Source organism: Oncorhynchus clarkii, chromosome 6, assembly GCF_045791955.1.
Source record: "Oncorhynchus clarkii lewisi isolate Uvic-CL-2024 chromosome 6, UVic_Ocla_1.0, whole genome shotgun sequence".
In the NCBI taxonomy this organism is placed as follows: domain Eukaryota; kingdom Metazoa; phylum Chordata; class Actinopteri; order Salmoniformes; family Salmonidae; genus Oncorhynchus; species Oncorhynchus clarkii.
In genome coordinates this window covers 12,041,905-12,061,788 of record NC_092152.1, presented here as the reverse complement: position 1 = coordinate 12,061,788, position 19,884 = coordinate 12,041,905, and the positions used below count along the sequence as shown (strand labels likewise).

The 19,884-nt window shown below is 41.6% G+C and overlaps 1 protein-coding gene across 3 annotated transcripts in view; it reads left to right on the top strand.

Moving 5' to 3' along the window:
• The first annotated feature begins 1,092 nt into the window (after positions 1 to 1,092).
• Positions 1,093 to 19,884, top strand: part of LOC139410620 (semaphorin-6A-like) — a 93,078-nt gene continuing 74,286 nt past the window's right edge. Inside the window, exon 1 of one of the 3 annotated variants that reach the window (XM_071155935.1) lies at positions 1,093 to 1,466. The gene's annotated coding sequence lies outside the window, so the exon portion shown is untranslated. The remainder of the gene's footprint in view (positions 1,467 to 19,884) is intronic. The other 2 variants (XM_071155936.1, XM_071155934.1) reach the window with 2 other exon arrangements.

Sequence of the window (19,884 nt, the reverse complement as noted above, 5' to 3'; positions counted from 1 at the left end):
CTGTTTTGATATCAAACAGTTATTTTCCATCATAAGAGACGGTAGCAGCAACATTATGTACAAAATAGTTTACAAATATTGGCCATACCACAAACCCCTCAGGTGACTTATTGCTATTATAAACTGGTTACCGACGTAGTTAAAACAGTAAAAACGGATGTTTTGTCATACGATATATCACGGCTGTCAGCATTCAGGGTTCAAAGTACCCAGTTTATGAATTATAATAGCACGCCTATAATAAAATGTGTTACAGTAAGCATCTGGACTAGTGGCTATCTGGGACACAATTAACATTGCCATCACAGGTGGTCTGTTATTAGCCTACATAAAGCAAACAACTCCCATGCTGAGCATGAGCCATTATGAATCCTTGGCCTTCTTAGAGTGTAAGCCTCTGGTTGCAGATGGTCAGCCTGATTTCAATGTGCCTTGCTTCCATCCAGAGTATAACATGTTTTTTTTTTTAGGTGTAGAAGACTCAAAACAAAAGTAGCTGCAACTTCAGCAGGATTTGCTGTTACTCTGATAAGGGGCCCAAAACTGATCGGCTTCTGTGTTATGTGGAACCGACTGAAGGGTGATTATAAACACTGTGCAGTGGCTGGAGAGGATGGGACCACCGGAGTGGGGTCTCCCATTGATGAAGACAAGAGAGGCTTTGAACCTGGTTGCATTCATTCCCTTTCGCATTGGCTGGGCTCAAAGCAATAGGGGTACCAATGCGTAACTGTGGGCATCATCATTGTCACCCCAATATTGTTTCTGACACTTTGTGTGCGAGCCAGAAAGGGTTCACTTTTCCATATGGAATAAATACAGTTTGTTGTAATGTTGTTGTTTCTCTTTTAAACTAATAATACAGCCTACACAATCATTATATTTAGCCATTTAGCCTATAGTGGTTTATTTTTTGAATTGTGTATTTTCGAATTGTGTATTTACATACCAATGTAAATTCTAAAAATACAGTCGTCCATAAAGTGGCACCCATGAAACAAAAGATCCTGTTTCACTAGCACACTCCAGTCTAGGGCGTATAGCTCCTCCCTGTGTGTAGCGAGTGACAGCTGGGATCGCTGTGCACTAGTAAGAAGGCTTCATCTCGAAATAGGATGACCTGCAGCTTTTGTAGCGGGACTGAGTTGGCTTTCCACGAATGGTTCGGAACCCTCAATTGTTAGTTATTGGATTCCAGGTTGTCTTGCTCAGTTTTCTCAAAGGAGTTTTTAAAACCGCTGGGTTTCAAGTGGATTTCCGATGGATATTCCGATTTGAAGAGTTGTGTAGGCTACAAGCGCGGCATGTAACAAAAAAAAATCTCAAGAGGTTTAGAAAAGTAGCGTTTCGCATTGTTTTTTCGAGATGATCATTGTCTGAGCTGCTTTAGGAACAATATTTTGAATGGATTAATAAAAGGACGAACGATATATTTACCCCAAGGCATTTCCATTCATGAGCTGAAGGTATTGTATTTTTATTCTCTAACTTTGTATGTGCATAATAGTAATCTATTTATTTGGAACCTATGGCTATAATGTTTTCCCAATCACTACTAGGACAAGTGCACACCTAGGCGCCTGCAACAAGGTAACTAACTATACGTCACTTCAGTAACTTTATAATTATTTATTTCTGTTGCAGTTAATGAATAACAATTCATTGGGGAAATGTAAAATTATTTCGTAAAGATAATAGTTATTTTGGCTATTTAAATATGTGATGTTTGTGCGTAAATACGTATTTACGCGTATTTATCCAAGCTGTTTCAGGTCCATTCCATTGCATTTAGAATTACTGCGTGCCTACAAAGCTTCAGAAATTAGCCTATATGTTATTATAGACAACTCTGCGACAATTTCCCCAGGTGATGAAAGCGTTTATAATTTCAACGTCTGAAATGTATGGAGACAAACTCTCCGTTGCTTTTAGTGTGCTGTGAACTGATAGGCTACAGGACTCAGCATTATAAACTACTTGGATAATTTGCTCTGCCCTTCGTTGTTGGCCCCTCCATGGTAGCGTAATGTAGAGATGCAATTCTCATGTGTGAGAAGACAGACAGGCATTTCAGTGTTCAGTGTTGGCAAAACGAATATATCACCTGTGTCTTTCCAGGTGGAAAATACGCTTTATCTGTCTTCAACACGAATCATACATTATTTATGGTTGTGGAGCTAATTGTAGCTATTTCATTAATTTCATTTTTATCTACCCACAATTCAGAGACGTAAACTGGTGTAATATGGTTGTAGTTACATCACTTCTCTCTCACACAGAGAGAGAGAGAGAGAGAGAGAGAGAGAGAGAGAGAGAGAGAGAGAGAGAGAGAGAGAGAGAGAGAGAGAGAGAGAGAGAGAGAGAGAGAGAGAGAGAGAGAGAGAGAGAGAGAGAGAGAGAGAGAGAGAGAGAGAGAGAGAGAGAGAGAGAGAGAGAGAGAGAGAGAGAGAGAGAGAGAGAGAGAGAGGTATTGTCCACACAGGGTTTGTTGAGTGACTCCAGGCTTTAAGGGCCATTTCAGGGCGGGTCACTGTTGTAATTGCTCCATTGGGCACACTTGTTATCAAATATATGTTTTACATGTAATGTATTTCCTTTAGAAATGGATATGGCTGGTGCAACATAATTACTTTTCCCCCTTTGTTCAACCTAATATATAACATAAATATAACAGAATATTTCATGTTAATATAACACATTTTTTTTTCATTTTGCTCCATGTTGAAATTTCTCTTTGACTTTTCCAAAATTATTAAATTGGGTTACAAGCAAATAAATAAATTCCCTGTAAATCAAAAAAAGTTTGTTCATTAACATTAAATAATACCTCCAAACACAATCTTTACAAAAAACATTCACATTTGTGACGCATTTCAGGAAACTAGGCATATGTCACAGGTCACTACTTCACATAAATTACAAGATTAGTCATTTCAAATGTTGCTATAAAAGACCAATTTGAGCCGGTCAGTCACATTTATTGACCACAATATTGTAACCAAATGCCGATCATTGTATCAATGGAAACCTTGCGTTTAATCTTGTATGATGAATTCAACAGAACACATTAACTGGAATGACATTAACTGGAATGACATTCACTCTCAGGGATGGCCAAAAAGAACAAACTGAAAGCCACGCCCCCAATAAGCCATGCCTCTAACTCTTCTGATTGCCCCCAATGCTATATTGCCCCAACCGCTATACAATGGGCATGCGCATGAGGTGTCGAAAGCAATTTAGAAAAATTAAATTTTAAAAAATTACCAAAACATAACGTTAAATCACACCATTCAATAAAAGCACCTCAGATGAACAACAGTGCCATCTCACTTTTTACAGTGATACACTGAAAGCTGTGTTTAGGTGCAGTACAGAGGCCCCATGCAACACCCAGGGCTGCTAACACCTCGGCTCTCTCAGCCATTTCTCCCTCTCTTCAACCCGTTTGAAGACGTCTGGCTTGCTGTATTTGCAAAGGTACTCTAGTCAAGGGATATTTCTCAATGTCTATAGATGCTCCATGGCCTGTGTGTTGATAACATCAAAACAATGAGGAATAGGGCTAAATGCCTGTGAACAAAAATATATATATATTTTTTTTTTTACAGTAATATATGATATTTGAGGGAATTACTTTTAAGATGAGAGTGTCTTGTAAAAACACATTGATAGGAAAAAAAGTATACAATACATTAATTCATGAAATCACTCTAAAAAATATTTGATGCGTTTTCATCCTCTTCACTAGCCCATGGAGATAAGGTCTAACAGTTAAGATGAGATGAGATACTGTAGGTGGGCTATCCGTGTGTGGAATACAATCCAGTATTGCTACAGTGGTGCGCAATAATCCTGGAGCCATTTTGAAACACCTGCCATAAATGCTAGACTGTTTACGAGATATACACGAAAAGCAGATCATACTGCTATTGATGTATGTGTACATGTGTGCCTGTCACTGTGTGACTAACTACCTTTGGAGAAAGCATAGTTTTTTTTGTCACGCAGAAAAAAGGGGAAACACAAAACATCAGCATGCATTGTGGGTAACCACTGTTTGGAGCAATGCTCTGTGAAGCATTTGATCTGCAGCTTCCTAACAATAGCAATGAGGTTGGCATTGTGTGTGACTGATGTGGATTTGTCACACTGGTGTGCTTGTATACACTGTGCAGGGGTGTAAGTTGGTATTTACATTTGTCAGTCAAGGACAGATAGACGTGCCTGGTATTGAATAATTGATAAATGGCGTGCCTATGTGAAATGAATTGCACTCAATTACGCAAAGCGAGGCCATGTTAATCATTGATTCAAATTCAGTGTCAATGCGGTAGGTCGAGTAGAATTGTGTATTTATGCATATTTTATGATTGCATGTTTAATTCATGTTTATCCAGTGTGATTTAGAATTTATTGTAATCAATTAGAGTGTATGAGAGCATTACAATCCTCACACTCATCAAAATGTGATTTATTTATGATATATATATATATATATATATATATATATATATATATATATATATATATATATATATATATATGTACACACAGTATATTAGAGCATTGAAAATTGTAGTTGTAAATTATGGTTCAATCATTTAAAAAACAGCTTTCATTGCATTTTATTCGTGCTCCATTAGTAGTCCACTGATAGCAGAATCATATACATTTTAATACCATAATCCTGTGGGGAAATTACATCTCATATGTAGGATATAGGCTATGTTTCGATGTAAACATTAACCGGTTTTCGCTCTAGCGCCTTTCACCTTTTTGCCAAATGGAAAATTCTAATTTTGTGTGTCTGTGGGGATATTTTCTTCAAAAACTAATTTTCCATGAGCATCTCTCTGCGTGCCTCCTGCTGATAGAAAAGGATAAACAGCTAGCATCCTCCAACCACCCCCATAATAGAATGGTATCATACTCAGATGAAACCAAGAGCGTGCTGGCGTTCAGAAGCTGCATGACATTTAGAGAAGGTTTTCTTCCGCTCATCAGTCCCCTTATTGCAAATATCATGACATCATGTTTTGTGGGGAAAGCTCCACTCTAAGGTGAAATCGCATCCCATTATATTAAAAACCTGACCATTGATCTGACAATAATGAATTAAATGAAATGTATTTGGTTGTGGGACATATGGTTCATTCTGTTCTGTACATTACGCCTCATTTCAAGTGTACTGATTTGTTAACGTTGCTGTTGTAGCTTAGCCTCTGTTTCTCACCTTGCATTAACTCCCCAGGCTCTCAATACACTATATATTTTTTTTAATTAGTAGGCCTTGTGTAAAATTCTCTTCCCTTAGACTCATTAAATGAACATAATTGAGGGCATTTTTAGCGCCAGAAAAGCCAAAGGCTTATAGTATGAAGCTTTTGGACAGAACCTCTTAAGTCAATGGCTGAATTGGCAGACTGTCTGTTGGCATGTTCACTGTTGCTCTTTGGCAAGACTTTGTTTATGGAAATGTATTAAATGAAATTGTGATGAGAGGAGAGTTGACGTAGCCAAACTGCTTGCATCATAGATGTTATCAGAGGTGATCCACCTGTCTCTGCAATGGGGTTTTATTGTCTGCAAACAAACTAGAAACTGTCTTAGATAGACAAGTGTTGATAAGGGTCTAATGTGATGCCAGACATCACATAGCATTTGGTATGTAAATAGTTAAATGTCTTGAATGTGTACTGTACTTATAGGTAAGTGGCCATGAGTCACAAACGCTGCTCGCTGTGAACACTCATTATGAACAACTGTGGCTTCCAGTTATGGTTAGCTCATTGGCTGCTTCCGGTTGTGGTCAGCTCTCATTGGCTGCCCATGAAGTATGCATTGATGCTCATGTAGGACTACATGGTTCTACAGCAGCCTGTTCTGCGGGTGTTCAATGACTCTTTGTTGAGGGAGTGTTCCATGATCCTGTGTTAAGGGGGTGTTCCATGACCCTGTGTTGAGGGGGTGTTCCATGACCCTGTGTTGAGGGGGTGTTCCATGACCCTGTGTTGAGAGGGTGTTCCATGACCCTGTGTTGAGAGGGTGTTCCATGATCCTGTGTTGAGGGGGTGTTCCATGACCCTGTGTTGAGAGGGTGTTCCATGACCCTGTGTTGAGAGGGTGTTCCATGATCCTGTGTTGAGGGGGTGTTCCATGACCCTGTGTTGAGAGGGTGTTCCATGACCCTGTGTTGAGAGGGTGTTCCATGATCCTGTGTTGAGAGGGTGTTCCATGACCCTGTGTTGAGAGGGTGTTCCATGATCCTGTGTTGAGGGGGTGTTCCATGACCCTGTGTTGAGGGAGTGTTCCATGACTCTTTGTTGAGAGGGTGTTCCATGACCCTGTGTTGAGGGGGTGTTCCATGACTCTTTGTTGAGAGGGTGTTCCATGACCCTGTGTTGAGAGGGTGTTCCATGACTCTTTGTTGAGGAGGTGTTCCATGACCCTGTGTTGAGAGGGTGTTCCATGACTCTTTGTTGAGGGGGTGTTCCATGACCCTGTGTTGAGAGGGTGTTCCATGACTCTTTGTTGAGGGGGTGTTCCATGACCCTGTGTTGAGAGGGTGTTCCATGACTCTTTGTTGAGAGGGTGTTCCATGACCCTGTGTTGAGAGGGTGTTCCATGACTCTTTGTTGAGAGGGTGTTCCATGACTCTTTGTTGAGGGGGTGTTCCATGACTCTTTGTTGAGGGGGTGTTCCATGATTCTTCTTTGAGGGGGTGTTCCATGATTCTTCTTTGAGGGGGTGTTCCATGATTCTTTGTTGAGAGGGTGTTCCATGACTCTTTGTTGAGGGGGTGTTCCATGACCCTGTGTTGAGAGGGTGTTCCATGACCCTGTGTTGAGGGGGTGTTCCATGACTCTTTGTTGAGGGGGTGTTCCATGACCCTGTGTTGAGGGGGTGTTCCATGACTCTTTGTTGAGGGGGTGTTCCATGACTCTTTGTTGAGGGGGTGTTCCATGACTCTTTGTTGGGGGGGTGTTCCATGATTCTTTGTTGAGGGGGTGTTCCATGATTCTTTGTTGGGGGGGTGTTCCATGACTCTTTGTTGGGGGGTGTTCCATGACTCTTTGTTGGGGGGGTGTTCCATGACTGTTCTTTGAGGGGGTGTTCCATGATTCTTTGTTGAGGGGGTGTTCCATGATTCTTTGTTGAGGGGGTGTTCCATGATTCTTTGTTGAGGTGGTGTTCCATGACTCTTTGTTGAGGGGGTGTTCCATGACTGTTCTTTGAGGGGGTGTTCCATGATTCTTTGTTGAGGGGGTGTTCCATGACTCTTCTTTGAGGGGGTGTTCCATGACTCTTTGTTGAGGGGGTGTTCCATGACTCTTTGTTGAGGGGGTGTTCCATGACTGTTCTTTGTGGAGGTGTTCCATGACTCTTTGTTGGGGGGGTGTTCCATGATTCTGTGTTGAGGGGGTGTTCCATGACTCTTTGTTGAGGGGGTGTTCCATGACTCTTTGTTGGGGGGTGTTCCATGACTCTTTGTTGGGGGGGTGTTCCATGATTCTTTGTTGAGAGGGTGTTCCATGACTCTTTGTTGAGGGGGTGTTCCATGATTCTGTGTTGAGGGGGTGTTCCATGACTCTTTGTTGAGGGGGTGTTCCATGACTCTTTGTTGGGGGGTGTTCCATGACTCTTTGTTGGGGGGGTGTTCCATGATTCTGTGTTGAGGGGGTGTTCCATGATTCTTTGTTGAGAGGGTGTTCCATGACTCTTTGTTGAGGGGGTGTTCCATGACTCTTTGTTGGGGGGTGTTCCATGACTCTTTGTTGGGGGGTGTTCCATGACTCTTTGTTGGGGGGGTGTTCCATGATTCTTTGTTGAGAGGGTGTTCCATGACTCTTTGTTGAGGGGGTGTTCCATGACTGTTCTTTGTGGAGGTGTTCCATGACTCTTTGTTGGGGGGGTGTTCCATGATTCTGTGTTGAGGGGGTGTTCCATGACTCTTCTTTGAGGGGGTGTTCCATGATTCTTTGTTGAGGGGGTGTTCCATGACTCTTCTTTGAGGGGGTGTTCCATGACTCTTTGTTGAGGGGATGTTCCATGACTCTTCTTTGAGGGGGTGTTCCATGATTCTTTGTTGAGGGGGTGTTCCATGACTCTTCTCTGAGGGGGTGTTCCATGACCCTGTGTTGAGGGGGTGTTCCATGACCCTGTGTTGCAGGGGTGCATGTTGCCTGCGTCGCAAGGCCCTCTTTCCTCCTTCCGTGCCGCGGTGTGTGGCGGTGAATCACAGAGAGGGGTGTACATCTGTCCCCCTCCCCAGGCCCACCGAGATTGGCACAGCATTTCTCATCTATTAATCATGGAGGCTGCTCTCTTGTTCGGTTGCCATAGTTTCAGGGTCTGAGATGGTGTTGGGGTGCCTGGAGAAGGCCAGGAGAGATTGCAGGGCAGCACTCGGAGCAGCCTCTCTACCTGGGTGTGTGCTTGAAGAGGCAAAATGGTTTGCAATTTCATCTCAAAGCAGTATGCTCCCTCTGTAGAAGGATGAATCAAATGTAAGGAGGGTTTTCCAGTAGAGTTCATACCTGGAATCATGTGTACTTCACTTAAGAGGCTGAAGCTATGTCTACTGTAAACCAAACAAGCCTTATTGTCCTTTGTTTACAATGGGTGAGTCAGAGATAGTATTGGCTTCCACTATTACATAGAATGTGTTTGGAGAGATTGATGTTGTTATGTTTTTTTTTTTTTTTTTAAGTGGATGTTGGGGAATTTTGAGACCACTTTCCATTATAAAATGTATTTTTACTATCAGTATGTTGAGATGATCAGTGTTGAACATTTATTTTTGAATTCCTCTAAGATGGTCTTTCTTGGTCATGTTGTACCTCCCAAAGGAGTCTGTAATCTCTGCTGTCTTGTAATGATTTAATGTGGCCATATTGTTGCTGTGCTTCATCACATTACACCTTGCCAGTGGGTATTTTCAGTGAAACTAGTGTCTAGTGGGAAAATCAGTCTCTAATCATGGGACTTTCTTCACGGCCTTTCATGTGGGCCACATTAAGAAGAAAGAACCTTGTCATTGTCAGTGCCATTGGGCTGAAATCCAAGCTGAGGGTGATTTAGATGCTGCAATTCTCTCATCTGGGTGACCTTTCTGGAGGGAATCATACCATGAGAAATGGGCTGTTTTCTCAACTTACCTATGTAGATGTTTTATGGCTTTGAAGTGATATGTTTGTAGACTCAGTGACATCATCTTGTTATCCTTCCCCAGTGCAGGTGACTGGTGTGGGTACAGGGCTGCTGGTCTCTAGAAGGGTTAGCTGACAACATAATGAAAAGGATGTTTGTGCGTCGATGGGGCAGAAGTGTGTTATCATTCTGGACGATCACATAGGTACCAACAATGACAAGAAGCTGCCATGTTGGGAATCGCAGGTGGCTCATTTCAGCCCGTTGGATCTTGTTATTGGTATCATGTCTTGTTTTGAGGGGTTTTGACTGATGTCATGTCAATGCTAATATTGCAAAACATTTGATAGCTAGCTAACCAACAACTGCAACAATGTATTTAAGAGTCAACAAGTGCTCATTGTTCAAATGTATTTATGTTTTCAATACAATTTGGAACAGAAATATAGTTTATATGTTGTCGTTAATCCTTTGATTCTAAGCCAAACCACAAGTTCTGCTCCACGGTTCAATAACCCACCCGTCTATTGTAGGTATTGATATTTGTGTGGAGAAATGCACCTTGTGCAAAGTGATATGTGATTGATGTTACACCCAAAGGCCAGGTCTATCTCAAAAGCTTATCAAAGCACACCGGTGGTTAGTAAGTGTTATTTAATACATCAGATGTCATTTGTAATGTCCTCCCAAGTCATGTCAACTTTCAGACGATGACAGAGTATTTGCAATAGTGCTCTATGAAGTATTTCCATATTTCTAAGTTTACCCATATGAAAGCAATCTCAGCAATTTACCAGTTGTACAATTGGACTACATGGTTCTACAGCAGCCTGTCCTTATGTGAAGATACATTTGTAAAACTAATTGACAAATAGATTTTTCAATGCTAATATTGCAAAACATAATTTAGTCTACCAACAATGTTACTAAAGACATACAAGAAAAAATATACACCACAAAGAAATGTATTCACCATTCCTCAAATCTGGAGGAAAAACGGGTCTTACTATTAGGGCACAGTTGTTGGTAGACTACATTAAGAGAACCGCCTGAACCCCCCTCCAATCAGGACTAAAAAGTGAACAGTAATACCTCTGTGTGTACATTTATGACATATCTAGTGAACAAATTGCAGCCATGTGGCGTGGTCATGTGACTGATAGTAGAAGCGCATGACCACAAGGCCCCCAGTGTTTCAGCACTAGTTCCTGCCTGTCCGTCATCTCATGTGGAGCGGTGGGCTGGGAACACTTATCATCACTCTCACAGAGGCCACACAATGCCCCCTCGCTCACGTTTCACTCATCCAAGAGAGGAACAGCTAGGTTCCTTGGCCAGCCCTGATTAAATGTATGACAGCGGATGCTGTATTGCTTCATGCATAGTGATGTGTTCATTGTCTCAATTCTAATTTTATTAGTCGCGCTGCACGTTTCATTCATGTCTTTACATCCTGTGTACAACCGACAAATCTGCTCTTTATTGATAATGCTGCTAAGACAATTCAACGCTAGCTGATTTAATTGGGTTTGGAGACAGTATTAAGATGCATGGCCCTGTGGGTAGTCTACTGACGTAGCAGTCAGAGGGAATATGGTTTGACTTTAGAAACAGTCAGATAATCTGGTAGACCGAGCATTCTGTCATTTGTTTTCTTCCCCATGCTGTTTATATAACAGTTGAAACAGGTTCCTCAACGACAGTCCATTTTAAGTAGCTTGTGAATTAGGAAAAATTACCATCAGCAATTCATTAGTCACCCTCTCTTAGGTTACGGTGGGCTCCCCTGTCAGCTGATTATAGCATGTTGAGCTAATTCAAGGTAACCCGAGAGGAAGGGAGGAGATGATCTCCAGGCAGTGCAGCACAGCTCCTGTTCATCATCTGACCTACATAAGAGAAGAATCCTCTTGTATTGTTGCTTCTGGAGAACTGTACCTCTCTCTTCCACTCCCTTCAGGGTGCTGTGAGGGTTTATGTCCCTCTGAGGTGCAGCCTGCTTGCGTCCAAACTGGGTTTGTGTCCCAGTGCCAGCTAGCTAGCTAGCTAGCTAAATTCCCCTGCATGGTTCATATAGGGAGATGTTATCTAAAGCAAACACCATTTCATGCAGCCTCCGCAGATAAGATGGGTCGTTGCTGTTAAATAGTGGCGCCGTTGTGCAGTCACACATTCACACACTAACAAGCGAATGGCTTAATGTGGCCTTTTGTTCCACAGGCTGGCTGCTCATGACTGTGGCTGAGACATTGGTAAATGAACGGTCAAAGATAACGGACACTGTATTTAAGGTGACGTGATGTTGAATCAAGGTTTTCACTTCCAAAATATTGTTTTGATCATTGAAAGAATTAGCCAATGATTGGTGAAAGAGTTGGCCATGTTGTCACTCCATGTCATTCCACAAAAGCAAATTAATTGAGTTACTGATTTCCAATAGTTTGATGCTCCTTCTCATTATTTTCTGGAAGTCATCTGCTTTACAACTGATATCATCCTAGAAGTCTCACCTAGATGTAGCTACTCTATCTCAGGAAAATCAGCTACAGTATCTCTTAGGAATGGTTGTGTTTGTTGGAGAGTAACAGCCAACCACCAGTCTAATTACAGGACCCCATATGTCTCACCTCCACCATGAGTATAATAAGACGTGACTTTCTATTCGAGTGCTCATTGCTTTCCCCTAAGGCAGTGCAGACAGTTATTACTGCATCACGGTAATTTCCATGGCTGTAATGCTGGACTAATTGCTAGAGTAAATACTACCTCTGCATCGGTCTACAATATTTCCTGAATGGAAGTGTGAACGGTACGTGCCTCTAGTCTTTCCCCACAGTTTTAGTCTCTAATTCTCCTTGCCACCATATTGAATTTGAAGAGAGCTTGTTTAAGTTTAATTTAGTTTTTGTTTAGTTACATTTATTTGCACCAAAGAAAGCAAGTGATAAACAACAATACAGATTGAAAAAAAGGAGGTTGGCTTTACAATCAGTACAAACATAAAAAAAAGGTTTGTTAAAACAGAAAACAAAACCTACTAATTATAAATGTATAAATGAATTGATCAGTAATCACAAACTATTTGTTTTGTTTAAATGTGTGTGTGTGTGCAAATGTGTGTGGGAGAGTTAGTCTTCATGGAGGAGATTACTTACAGTCTGACCCTCAGTCTTCGCTTTAGAACACCAACTCATTCAAGGGATTTTCTTTATTTTTACTATTTTCTACATTGTAGAATAATAGTGAAGACATCAAAACGATAAAATAACACATATGGAATCATGTAGTAACCAAAAAAAGTGTTAAACAAATCAAAATATATTTTATATTTGAGATTCTTCAAAGTAGCCACCCTTTGCCTTGAGGACAGCTTTGCACACTCTTGGCATTCTTTCAACCAGCTTCATGAGGTAGTCACCTGAATTGCATTTCAATTAACAGGTGTGCCTTCTTAAAAGTTAATTTGTGGAATTTCTTTCCTTAATGTGTTTGAGCCAATCAGTTGTGTTGTGACAAGGTGGTGGTATACAGAAGATAGCCCTATTTGGTAAAAGACCAAGTCCATATTATGGCAAGAACAGCTCAAATAAGCAAAGAGAAACAACAGTCCATCATTACTTTAAGACATGAAGGTCAGTCAATACGGAAAATTCCAAAAACTTTTTAAGTTTCTTCAAGTACAGTCGCAAAAACCATCAAGCGCTATGATGAAACTGTCTCTCATGAGGACCACCACAGGAAAGGAAGACCCAGAGTTACCTCTGCTGCAGAGGATACGTTCATTAGAGTTACCAGCCTCAAGAATTGCAGCCTAAATAAATGCTTCACAGAGTTCAAGTAACAGACACATCTCAACATCAACTGTTCAGATGAGACTGTGTGAATCAGGCCTTCATGGTCGAATTGCTGTAAAGAAACCACTAATAAAGCACACCAACAAGAATAAGAGACCTGCTTGGGCCAAGAAACACGAGCAATTGACATTAGACTGGTGGAAATGTGTTCTTTAGTCTGGAGTCCAAATTAGATTTTTTTGGTTCCAACCGCCATATCTTTGTGAGACGCCGTGTGGGTGAACGGATGTCCGCATGTGTATTTCCCACTATAAAGCATGGAGGAGGAGGTGTTATGGTGTGGGGTGCTTTTCTGGTGATACTGTCTGTGATTTATTTAGAATTCAAGACACACTTAACCAGCATGACTACTGTACCACAGCATTCTGCAGCCATACGCCATCCCATCTGTTTTGGGCTTAGTGGGACTATAATTTGTTTTTCAACAGGACAATGACCCAACACACCTCCAGGCTGTGTAAGGGCTATTTTACCAAGAAAGAGTGTGATGGAGTGCTGCATCAGGGGTCCTGGTCTCCAAAATCCCCCGACCTCAACCAAATTGAGATGGTTTGGGATGAGTTGGACCGCAGAGTGAAGGAAAAGCATCCAACAAATGCTCAGCATATGTGGGAACTCCTTCAAGAAAGTTGGAAAAGCATTCCAGGTGAAGCTGGTTGAGAGAATGCCAAGAGTGTGCAAAGCTGTCCTCAAGGCAAAGGGTGGCTATTTGAAGAATCTCAAATATTAAATATATTTAACACTTTTTTGGTTACTACATGATTCCATATGTGTTATTTCATAGTTTTGATGTTTCACTATTATTCTTCAATTGTAGAAAATAGTAAAAATAAAGAAAAACCCTTGAATGAGTAGGCGTTCTAAAACTTTTGACCAGTAGTGTAGATGGATTTCAGAATTAAGCTGGAAGAATCCATTGAAGGGTTTAGGTAAACTATCTGGGAGGGGTATTTGTAGATGAAAGTTCATAATTGCCGTACATTAACATCGTAAATAGACAAGATATTGAGTTTCTTAAACAAAGGTGCAGATGGAGCCAGGTAATTAGAGGAGGTGGCTAGTCTTGCACATTTCTTTTGTATGATGAGTAATTTGTGTAGGTAGGAGGCATATGTACTGCGGTTGGAGGAATATTGATTGTTCCCAATAGAATGTTAGTAAAATCCAGGGTGCTTTTTATAGCCATTAGTAATGATTATTTATTCACTTGGATGCATTGTATTACATCTGGGAGGTTATTGAGCTGACACTGAGATACTAATCAATGAAAGCATTAATAGCCCTGTTTGTCCTGTGCCTTCTCACTCCCCCAGAGCCAAAAGCTTTGACCTAGGAACTCACGAGTTGTTCAGATGGACAATTATGTTTTTTCATCGTCATGTGGGTTGTCATGAGAACGGCCTTTCCCTAGAAGACAATAACATTGAAATAGGCCCAAGAGCAGATCATTATACAGAAGACTTGAGTTAGGAAAAGAAAGCCTAACATACAATTGAAAAAGCAACTTCAAGTTTTACTTGAAAATACTAATCAAAAAATAAATATACCTGTATCTTTGTATTGGATTACATGGATATAGAACTCCACCCTTAGTTTCTAGAGTTGGGCTCTCAAGTTCAACTAGATGCCAAATAAAGCCAGTGACAACACAAGGCTTTTATGGCATTGTGATGGTTGAAACTTAAGATGACGAACCCAGTTATAAAACAGTTGTGTTTAAGTGCCCTCTGGGTGCTAGGGCATGGGCTAGGTTTGTGAGCCAGGGCTCTGGTATCTAATGGGTAGGGCATGGGCTGGGTTTGTGAGCCAGGGCTCTGGTATCTAAGGGGTAGGGCATGGGGTATAAATTATCTGCTGTGACATGTGCTGGGGGCCAGATATCCTAGTGGTCAGAAAAGTGTCTGATCCTGTGGAAGACAGAACGGTCATGTTTCCTTTGTGTTGTTGGAGTCATATGTCTGCTAGACCTCAGGCCTCATGACGTCCCACTGTATCGGAAATGGTGTATCCATGTATGGGACATGATGAACATGTTTTTGTCAATGGGACTAGAACTGATTACAGTTGTCAACAGATTGTGTTTCCACCTGCCCCATAGGGTTAGGGTTAGGGTTAGAGTTAAGGTTAGGATTAGAGTTAGGATTAGAGTTAGGGTTAGGATTAGAGTTAGGGTTAGGGTTAGAGTTAGGGTTAGGATTAGAGTTAGAGATAGAGTTAGGGTTTCATAGGCCGGGATGTAAACTAGAAGTTGATCACAATAACCTTCAGCAAACTTCTGCCCAAAACAGATCAAATGAATAGATAAGACAAATAGACATGTGTTATGTATAGGGCCAACCACATGATATTTCCTGTGTTCAGTTTCAGTCAATATGGATGCTGTTTGATGTAATGTGGTGGATCATTGTGTCAGAGAACTGATATGATAGAGAATCTGAACTAGGTCGTGGTATTGCATTCACCTCTATGTCTTCTAGTGAGGAAAAGGAATGGCATTGTTACATAAAGAGACATTTCTCTCGTTGCTGTTGCCTGGCCTCTCAGTGTGCTGTATGGTAGGTAGTTAATTCTGTGTGTGTATGAGGCTCCTGGGTGTACGTATGTGTGTGTGCATATCTCGGTGTGTGTGTCTGTGTGTGTGCCCCCTGTGAAGTAATTGTGCTTGAATCCTGCTCATACAGAGGCAGGGCACTCATTGTACACTTCAAATAACAGGGCTTGAGTACTGACAGTTTTGGCCCAGTGGAGATTTGTCAAGGTTATACATTATTCTGCAGTTTTCATATGGTAATCGTTTCTGAACTTGTTTTTCAAACAGAGTTGTTTTAATGAATAAAGTAGTCATTCATTGTCTGCTTCTGGATGGAATGTGACAGCCTCTACTGTTTACAGATGTAGGATCTTAATTTGAGCCAGTTTGCTTCAGCAGGAAAATAATAATTAATGGACATTTTGTAGGGATTGATACATTTTTCATAAAGGAAAATCAAGTCTGAAAATTTCAAATTGTAAATTACAAACTTCAGAAGCATTTTTTTAAACCTCAAATACACTACAAGTTTTAAATGTCCTGCATTGCAGGAAAGTTATCCTGCAACAGGGTGATCAAATTAAGATCCTACATCTGTAGGTGGCTTAATTGACCATAGAGGTTGAAGGGTAGAGAGGAGAAAGGACGAGGATACTTCATTATAGCCCACGCTTCACTGACATTTCTAGTTAATATAAAACCCATTATTTTATTGGTAAACACAGAACAAGAGATGGCTTCCACTGAACTTCCCTCTCTTAATGAGGAACGTGTCAAGAATTATCATCATTATAAGTACATTTCTGTTGAGTTCATATTTACTGTACACAGTAGCCATTACAATGACGGGGTTGAGGAACATTTGACAATGCGTTTTTTTGTGCCGTTTATAAAAGCCTTGTAAATGAGTGTGTGTTCTTCATCAAGGCAGACATCAGCTGTTTACGTGAGATTTCCTAATCAATGTTATTAAGTCATTTTCCTGAAACCGAGAACACTGAGTGACCCCATTAGGTTTTGTTTATAACACTGATTCCAAAGTGGATGGTTGTCGTAGTTGTATATGTCTATGGGAGATGTCTATGTCAGATTAAAGCTATTCTGTAATGGCTGCAGAGACCAACTAAAATGCAAGGTGCAAGGCCACAGGAAGACTGGCAGTCCTCCTCCTTCCATCTGTCTCAACCAGGAGGTGGCCTGTATTCAAAGATGGCGACCGGTGATACTAGGTTTTCCATTATTTGGGTTAGCGGCACCCAATCTCTGTAGCTATTTTAAGGCACCCATGAACTTCCTATGCTGTGGGAACATTGAGTCATTGATGTATGGCAGCCAGCTCTGACTGTGGGGACCCACAAAGTAGTGGTTTCACCTTCATATTACATGTGAATCATGGCCAAAACGTTTAAATTACACCCTCAACTTCATGTGGCCTTCTCAACTTTTTTACTCAAGAACTCTTGTTGAGTTTGATCATTTGATAATGTTGAATTGTATGCACTCAGAATCTACATAACTCTCTCTCTTTATATTCAGGATGGTATTTCTCTGGCGTGTTGACTAAAACTAGGATAAAATGCTCACTGACTGACCAATGGTGCATTAAATAGCCTGCCTGAGCACGGTTGATTATGAATAACTAAACCGTATGTGCATCACTTACAGTGAAGAAAAGTCTTTCTCACCGAGTGTTTTTACTTGTCAGTGATTTAGAAGGGAGAGGAGAATGTTTCTGTAATGAATTTTACAGAGGTTTATTTCCCTCAGAGTGCTACACAAAGGCCTGGAGTGTGGCATCGTTTTGGGTGATTCCACTGGCAGGAGAGTTAGCCTAGCGACAGTACCAGCGACATTTCCACAGTGGGAAGCCAGCTCTGGTGGAAGAGACCTCATGTCCAGATTTGGCCTGCATTCCAGACACTCCAGTTTAAGCCAATGGTCAGTCTGAACTATCTGGCCAGAGGTTAAAGAAGCGAGGGAATGAATCAAGGTTAGTCCTTGGGTCAGTTAGCATGTGGGTGTGGGTGGCTGTGCATAATGCCTGTATAAAAGTCATCTATATGAGAAAGAAGAATCATATTTCAAGGTCAACCCTGTGGTGTTGTAGATATTGCTATAGTGGATATGCATATTGAGGAAATATGTTTTATGGGGAACAGACTGATGATAAACTGCTCATGAGGCTATTTTGGATATTGTAGTAGGACTGTTCGTGGGAGTATCTGGAGAATCTACAGAGATAAATGAGGCTGCTGCATTGTAGCAAAATGATGTCTGAAATGTACAATACCAATAAGAAGGATGCAGCACAACAACAAATATGGTCAAGCTTGAATGTAGAGTAATGGCTAGTAAGACATTCAGTGAATCCCAAACCATCCCCTTGCCCCTTCCAACTCGCTCGGAGGGCCCTCCGTTGTCACGTGTTGCTGATGGAAACTCTGAGGGTGACTTCCAGAGAGTGTCAAGGGGATCAATACACCGTTCAACGTCGGGAAACACTCGTGACTTGAATGAGGCAATTCATGTTCCACATTTAAATAATAAAATAAGCATGACACTGAAAATAACAAATTCCCCCCGTCCTTTTACAAGATAGAAGCCTCAGTAACAGTTAAACATTTAATTTGGGAGGTATTCCATCTGTTACGTGTGTCAAACCTCAAAATCAGTGCACAAGTCATATAATTAGGCACACCTCCCCATTATTTTTCTATTAAATTGCGCAAACTCCAAACATATCACGGTGCGTGTTGTGATACCACTTCTCTCTGGAGCCTGCAACTTTGATGGCTTGGTCGAAGTGGCTATCAGAGGGTCTAGGTTTGACGTCAAATGGCCATAAAAGCTGTAGATGAAAGACCACATCAGTTTTACTCACTCTACACATCACATTATTTGTCTCGTCCATGTTGTCCATCTGCAGGCTACGTCCAACAACACTTGTGGCTTTGCTTATTCAGATCATGATTTTAAGACAGTGTTGTTGTTGTTAGTGTGACTTGGTGATTGGTGGGGAAATCCTCTGTAACGGACCTGGAAAGCCAACGTGCTGTGAGACATGGCAACACAAACAAGGTATAGCATTTCATAACCTAGTGTAACTATGGTAACCAGACATATGCTGACCATGTCGTAGACTAGAAGACCTCAGGATGCACTGTTTGACATCACTAGCGGATGACAGTTAGGCTCCATAGGAATAACGGAGGTTATATGCGTGGACTGTTTGGGGGTCCCTCTATTCATTGGCCATGTCACCCCATGGGGGTTGGCTAATTGGTCGCCCCGGCTAGCTACTTTTTGTTCACAAAGGCGTCGGACCCCATCCGTGGCGGTGGAGGGATTTAGAGAAGGGCCACATGGGGGAAGAGGGAAGCAGGTTTCCCATACAAAGCTCTGCTGGGAATAGCCCGAGCCGAAGGGGGTCTTGCCGGTTTGGGGGAACAGATCCTGACAGTTGTTGGCCTCCACAAGTTATCCCTGACCCACATAGCCACCCATGTGTGAGCCGTTTCTTTACAGAGCTCCTCTCTCTTGAAACATTGAATTATGGGTGTTCCTGAATCTCCCTCCTTGTTTCTCCACTGGGAGCCAGAGGAGGCCCCATGTAGGCTGACATTGTTCCCCCCGACCCATGGACAATGAACTAGTTGGCTCCGCCAAGCAGAAGAGTGCTTCACTCAGGGAGAGAGTATTGATTATTCCTTACGCTGAATGTCTTCAGCTGCGCTAGGATACAGGGAGAAGTCGTTATTGCTCCTGAATCATGGAATCATTGACGTTAGTGGGTCTTTAACATACTCTATATTGATTACGCTGGGAGAAGAATAGCATGTTTTCTGAGGATAATGTGTTAATTAGCACCTGGTGTCTGAAAGCACAGTTAGAGACATTGCACTGCTGGGTAATGCAACGCTAGCAGCTCCAAGAAGGGAAACATTGAATGAGAAAAAGGTTCATGTTACTACTGCTGATTTTATGCCTTATGCTTTTTCATCCGTTTAGGAGTCATTGCTTTTTTTGTGTGAAGAAGCTGAAGACGTAGTCTTGATACTTCATCTTAAAGGCATAAAGACTATGAATGAATGAAATGTGAGCAATGAGTAGGTCATGGATCATTTAGAATTCCCCTCTTCTCCATTTGGCCATGATTAGTGTTCAATCTGAACGGTCTGAAAACATATCATTTGTGAACGACTCTAGTAAATCAAGTGTCAACACATACCCCCTCAACCGCCTCACCACACACACACACACACACACACACACACACACACACACACACACACACACACACACACACACACACACACACACACACACACACACACACACACACACACA